This window comes from Malus domestica, chromosome 11, assembly GCF_042453785.1.
Source record: "Malus domestica chromosome 11, GDT2T_hap1".
NCBI classification, from domain to species: Eukaryota; Viridiplantae; Streptophyta; class Magnoliopsida; order Rosales; family Rosaceae; genus Malus; species Malus domestica.
Window position 1 is genome coordinate 11,386,691 of NC_091671.1, and position 7,172 is coordinate 11,393,862.

Here is a 7,172-nt window from a genome sequence, read left to right on the forward strand (position 1 = left end):
GTAATCCCTACAAATATTGACCGTTCCAGTTTACATGATCCTGAAGATAGAGCACCACAAGCATGGCCGAAAAAAATTAAACAAAAATAAAAAATAAATCATCGCCTGAGAGGTTCGAACTCTCGTGGGGGATCCCCATGCACTTAGCAAGCACACGCCTTACCCACTCGGCCAAAGCAATTGTTGATAACGTAGGAGGCTACTCATCATTTTTAATTAACTATTTAATTAAACAAAAATTAAAAATAAATCGCCGCCTGAGATATGAGGTTGACGTTTTATGGGTTTCTCTTATTAATTTTTCGAGTAAATTATATTTTATTCCCTATGGTTTGTGGTCAATTGCAACCGCATACAATATTTTTGAAACATTTTAATCAAATACTTTTACTTACTATTTCATTTCAACTTCATATACCCATTAGTTAATTTGTTAATTTGACCGTTAAGCGATGATGTGTCAACTATGGATCCCACCTTTTTGCTGATATGACAGTCAAATTTTTCTGCATTGATTAAAAAATAAATTATAAATAAAAAATTGGGCCACCCCTTAAATCTTAGTCAGCAACTATTCCAGAATCTAGCTGATTCTCACCAGAACACACTGACCATGGCTGTTGCCATTACCACGATGTCGAGTCCAGTCGATTTTCTATTTTTTAATCTCTTAAAAATACCCATTTGTATAATTTTTCATTTTTTTAAATATACCAATTGTTATATGTAAAATGTACCAATTTCTTTTAATGTAAAACATACTTTTTTTTTATGTAAAATCAGTTCACTTTTTTTAATCTATTTTTTAAAACTTATATGGGTACATTTTTCTCGTTGATTTGAAAATGTATTCACGTCAAGTTATTCGAAGATATTTATTAATGTTATTAAACCCAGTATTCATTATTATTATTTTTCATGGATTTGAAGAATGTACCCATGTTTTCGGTTTGAAGAATTTACCACATGTTTTATGGTACCATAACTTTTGGTTAATATTGATGAATGTACGATATATATGTACACAATATGTTTTACAATATGTGTGTACATACTTTTTATGGCAAAACATGATTTTCTACATCGGCAACATTGTGTCATCATCCAATCATGAGACGTTTGGTTCTTTTTACTTTTAGTTTCTTGTTAAGTTTTTGGACAATGTTAAAAAAGCTTTGCTTGGCCACGTTGTGAATGTAACGTAATCCCTACAAATATTGACCGTTCCAGTTTACATGATCCTGCAGATAGAGCACCACAAGAATGGCCGAAAAAAATTAAACTAAAATAAAAAATAAATCGTCGCCTGAGAGGTTCGAACTCTCGCGGGGGATCCCCATGCACTTAGCAAGCACACGCCTTAACCACTCGGCCAAAGCGACTGTTGATGACGTAGGAGGCTACTCATCATTTTTAATTAACTATTTAATTAAACAACAATTAAAAATAAATCGCCGCCTGAGATACGAGGTTGACGTTTTATGGGTTTCTCTTATTAATTATTCGAGTAAATTACATTTTATTCCCTCAGGTTTGTGGTCAATTGCAACCGCATACAATATTTTTGAAACATTTTAATCAGATACCTTTACTTACTATTTCATTTCAACTTCATATACCTATTAGTTAATTTGTTAATTTGACCGTTAAGCGATGATGTGTCAACTATGGATCCCATCGTTTTGTTGATATGACAGTCAAATTTTTCCGCATTGATTAAAAAATAAATTAAAAATAAAAAATTGGGCCACCCCTTAAATCTTAGTCTGTAGCTATTCCAAAATCCAGCTGATTCTCGCAAGAAAACATTGACCATGGCTGTTGCCATTACCACGACGTCGAGTCCAGTCGATTTTCTATTTTTTAATCTCTTAAAAATACCCATTTGTATAATTTTTCAATTTTTTAATTATACCAATTGTTGTATGTAAAATGTACCAATTTCTTTTAATGTAAAACATACCCTTTTTCTTTATGTAAAATCAGTTCACTTTTTTTTAATCTATTTTTTAAAACTTATATGGGTACATTTTTCTCGTTGATTTGAAAATGTATTCACGTCAAGTTATTCGAAGAAATTTATTAATGTTATTAAACCTAGTATTCATTATTATTATTTTTCATGGATTTGAAGAATGTACCCATGTTTTCAGTTTGAAGAATTTACCAAATGTTTTATGGTACAATAACTTTTGGTTTATATTGATGAATGTACTATATATATGTACACAATATGTTTTACAATATGTGTGTACATACTTTTTATGGCAAAACATGATTTTCTACATCGGCAGCATTACCTCATCATCCTATCATGAGAAGTTTGGTTCTTTTTAAATTTAGTTTCTTGTTAAGTTTTTGGACAATGTTAAAAAAGCTTTGCTTGGCCACGTTGTGAATGTAACGTAATCCCTACAAATATTGACCGTTCCAGTTTACATGATCCTGCAGATAGAGCACCACAAGCATGGACGAAAAAATTAAACAAAAATAAAAAATAAATCGTCGCCTGAGAGGTTTGAACTCTCGCGGGGGATCCCCGCGCACTTAGCAAGCACACGCCTTAACCACTCAGCCAAAGCAACTGTTGATGATGTAGGAGGCTACTCATCATTTTTAATTAACTATTTAATTAAACAAAAATTAAAAATAAATCGACGCCTGAGATATGAGGTTGACGTTTTATAGGTTTCTCTTGTTAATTTTTTGAGTAAATTACATTTTATTCCCTCAGGTTTGTGGTCAATTGCAACCGCATACAATATTTTTGAAACATTTTAATCAGATATCGTTACTTACTATTTCATTTCAACTTCATATACCCATTAGTTAATTTGTTAATTTGACGATTAAGCGATGATGTGTCAACTATGGATCCCACCTTTTTTGTTGACATGATAGTCAAATTTTTCCGCATTGATTAAAAAATAAATTATAAATAAAAAATTGGGCCACCCCTTAAATCTTAGTCCGCAGCTATTCCAAAATCCAGCTGATTCTCGCAGGAAAACACTGACCATGGCTAATGCCATTACCACGACGTCGAGTCCAGTCGATTTTCTATTTTTTAATCTCTTAAAAATACCCATTTGTATAATTTTTCAAATTTTTAAATATACCAATTGTTATATGTAAAATGTACCAATTTCTTTTAATGAAAAACATACCTTTTTTTTTATGTAAAATCAGTTCACCTTTTTTTTAATCTATTTTTTAAAACTTATATGGGTACATTTTTCTCGTTGATTTGAAAATGTATTCACGTCAAGTTATTTGAAGAAATTTATTAATGTTATTAAACCTAGTATTCATTATTGTTATTTTTCTTGGATTTGAAGAATGTACCCATGTTTTCGGTTTGAAGAATTTACCAAATGTTTTATGGTACCATAACTTTTGGTTAATATTGATGAATGTGCTATATATATGTACACAATATGTTTTACAATATGTGTGTACATACTTTTTATGGCAAAACATGATTTTCTACATCGGCAGCATTGTCTCATCATCCTATCATGAGACGTTTGGTTCTTTTTACTTTTAGTTTCTTGTCAAGTTTTTGGACAATGTTAAAAAAGCTTTCCATGGCCACGTTGTGAATGGAACGTAATCCCTACAAATATTGACTGTTGCAGTTTATGTGATCTTGCAGATACAGCTCCCCAAGCATGGCCGAAAAAAAAAATTAAAAAAAAAAAAATCGTCGCCTGAGAGGTTCGAACTCTCGCGGGGGATCCCCATGCACTTAGCAAGCACACGCCTTAACCACTCGGCCAAAGCGACTGTTGATGACGTAGGTGGCTACTCATCATTTTTAATTAACTATTTAATCAAACAAAAATTAAAAATAAATCGATGCCTGATATATGAGGTTGACGTTTTATGGGTTTCTCTTATTAATTTTTCGACTAAATTACATTTTATTCCCTCAGGTTTGTGATCAATTGCAACCGCATATAATATTTTTGAAACATTTTAATCAGATACCTTTACTTACTATTTCATTTCAACTTCATATACCCATTAGTTAATTTGTTAATTTGACCGTTAAGCGATGATGTGTCAACTATGGATCCCACCTTTTTGCTGATATGACAGTAAAAGTTTTCCGCAATGATTAAAAAATAAATTATATATAAAAAATTGGGCCACCCCTTAAATCTTAGTCCGTAGCTATTCCAGAATCCAGCTGATTCTCGCAAGAAAACATTGACCATGGCTGTTGCCATTACCACGACGTCGAGTCCAGTCGATTTTCTATTTTTTAATCTCTTAAAAATACCCATTTGTATAATTTTTCAATTTTTTAAATATACCAATTGTTATATGTAAAATGTACCAATTTCTTTTAATGAAAAACATACCTTTTTTTTTATGTAAAATCAGTTCACCTTTTTTTTAATCTATTTTTTAAAACTTATATGGGTACATTTTTCTCGTTGATTTGAAAATGTATTCATGTCAAGTTATTCCAAGAAATTTATTAATGTTATTAAACCTAGTATTCATTTTTTTATTTTTCATGGATTTGAAGAATGTACCCATGTTTTCGGTTTGAAGAATTTACCAAATGTTTTATGGTACCATAACTTTTAGTTAATATTGATGAATGTACTATAAATATGTACACAATATGTTTTACAATATGTGTGTACATACTTTTTATGGCAAAACATGATTTTCTATATCGGCAACATTGTGTCATCATCCTATCGTGAGACGTTTGGTTCTTTTTACTTTTAGTTTCTTGTTAAGTTTTTGGACAATGTTAAAAAAGCTTTGCATCGTCACGTTGTGAATGTAACGTAATCCCTACAAATATTGACTGTTCCAGTTTACGTTATCCTGCAGATAGAGCACCACAAGCATGGCCGAAAAAAATTAAACTAAAATAAAAAAATAAATCGACACCTGAGAGGTTCGAACTCTCGCCGGGGATCCTCATGCACTTAGCAAGCACACGCCTTAACCACTCGGCCAAAGCGACTGTTGATGACGTAGGTGGCTACTCATCATTTTTAATTAACTATTTAATTAAACAAAAATTAAAAATAAATCGATGCTTGACATATGAGGTTGACGTTTTATGGGTTTCTCTTATTAATTTTTCGAGTAAATTACATTTTATTTCTTCACGTTTGTGATCAATTGCAACCGCATATAATATTTTTGAAACATTTTAATCAGATACCTTTACTTACTATTTCATTTCAACTTCATATACCCATTAGTTAATTTGTTAATTTGACCGTTAAGCGATGATGTGTCAACTATGGATCCCACCTTTTTGCTGATATGACAGTAAAATTTTTCCGCATTGATTAAAAAATAAATTATAAATAAAAAATTGGGTCACCCCTTAAATCTTAGTCCGTAGCTGTTCCAGAATCCAGCTGATTCTCGCAAGAAAACATTGACCATGGCTGTTGCCATTACCACGACGTTGAGTCCAGTCGATTTTCTATTTTTTAATCTCTTAAAAATACCCATTTGTATAAATTTTCAACTTTTTAATTATACCAATTGTTGTATGTAAAATGTACCAATTTCTTTTAATGTAAAACATACCCCTTTTTTTTATGTAAAATCAGTTCACTTTTTTTTAATCTATTTTTTAAAACTTATATGGGTACATTTTTCTCGTTGATTTGAAAATGTATTCACGTCAAGTTATTCGAAGTAATTTATTAATGTTGTTGATGCACAAAATCAGCGAAGACTTTGGTACAACAGAAAGTGTCAGGTTTTGTGACCTTCGCTTGGTTGCTTCGGTCACTAGTGAGGATAAGTACGTAAATGAATAGAGACAGAGAAGCAAACACAGGATGTACGTGGTTCACCCAGATTGGCTACGTCCACGGAGTAGAGGAGTTCTTATTAGTAGTGAAGGGCTTACACAAGTACAAAGGATCAAGCTCTCAATTTAGTGAGTTCTTGTGAATGATTTAACACAAATGGCATTAGGCCATATTGTGGGGGAATGACCCCTATTTATAGAAAAACTTGTAGCTTTGTCACATTGACATGTGTCATGTTATGATTGGTTCTTGATGTCGACACGTGCTGCGCTCTGATTGGCTTCTAATCTTGACACGTGTCGAGTAGTGATTGGCCTCCTGGTCGGAGGGGAACTCTTCTGGGTCCTTGACAGTATAGCGTTGGCCGGTGCTCGGTAGTTTCGGGATTGGTCAAGTATGGTACAAACAAATGTTATTAAACCCAATATTCATTATTATTATTTTTCATGGATGTGAAGAATGTACCCATGTTTTCGGTTTGAAGAATTTACTAAATGTTTTATGGTACAATAACTTTTGGTTTATATTGATGAATGTACTATATATATGTACACAATATGTTTTACAATATGTGTGTACATACTTTTTATGGCAAAACATGATTTTCTACATCGGCAGCATTGTCTCATCATCCTATCATGAGACGTTTTGTTCTTTTTACTTTTAGTTTCTTGTCAAGTTTTTTGGACAATGTTAAAAAAGCTTTGCATGGCCACGTTGTGAATGTAACGTAATCCCTACAAATATTGACTGTTCCAGTTTATGTGATCGTGCAGATACAGCTCCACAAGCATGGCCGAAAAAAATTAAACTAAAATAAAAATAAATTGACACCTGAGAGGTTCGAACTCTCGCGGGGGATCCCCATGCACTTAGCTAGCACACGCCTTAACCACTCGGCCAAAGCGACTATTGATGATGTAGGAGGCTACTCATCATTTTTAATTAACTATTTAATTCAACAAAAATTAAAAATAAATCGCCGCCTGAGATATGAGGTTGACGTTTTATGGGTTTCTTGCATTAATTTTTCGAGTAAATTACATTTTATTCCCTCAGTTTTGTGGTCAATTGCAACCGCACACAATATTTTTGAAATATTTTAATCAGATACCTTTACTTACTATTTCATTTCAACTTCATATACCCATTAGTTAATTTGTTAATTTGACCGTTAAGCGATGATGTGTCAACTATGGATCCCACCATTTTGCTGATATGACAGTAAAATTTTTCCGCATTGATTAAAAAATAAATTATAAATAAAAAATTGGACCACCCCTTAAATCTTAGTCCGTAGCTATTCCAGAATCTAGCTGATTCTCGCAAGAAAACATTGACCATGGTTGTTTCTATTACCACGACGTCGAG

General features: G+C 32.4%; 3 non-coding genes across 3 annotated transcripts; all 3 read right to left on the reverse strand.

The window, feature by feature from the left end:
- Nucleotides 1–1,300: 1,300 nt before the first annotated feature.
- TRNAS-GCU (transfer RNA serine (anticodon GCU)) lies at nucleotides 1,301–1,382 on the reverse strand. Its single transcript has one exon. It is a non-coding gene; the product is annotated as a tRNA-Ser (tRNA).
- A 1,121-nt stretch (nucleotides 1,383–2,503) lies between these two features.
- Nucleotides 2,504–2,585, reverse strand: TRNAS-GCU (transfer RNA serine (anticodon GCU)). Its single transcript has one exon. It is a non-coding gene; the product is annotated as a tRNA-Ser (tRNA).
- Nucleotides 2,586–3,704: 1,119 nt separating this feature from the next.
- TRNAS-GCU (transfer RNA serine (anticodon GCU)) lies at nucleotides 3,705–3,786 on the reverse strand. Its single transcript has one exon. It is a non-coding gene; the product is annotated as a tRNA-Ser (tRNA).
- Between the last annotated feature and the right edge of the window lie 3,386 nt (nucleotides 3,787–7,172).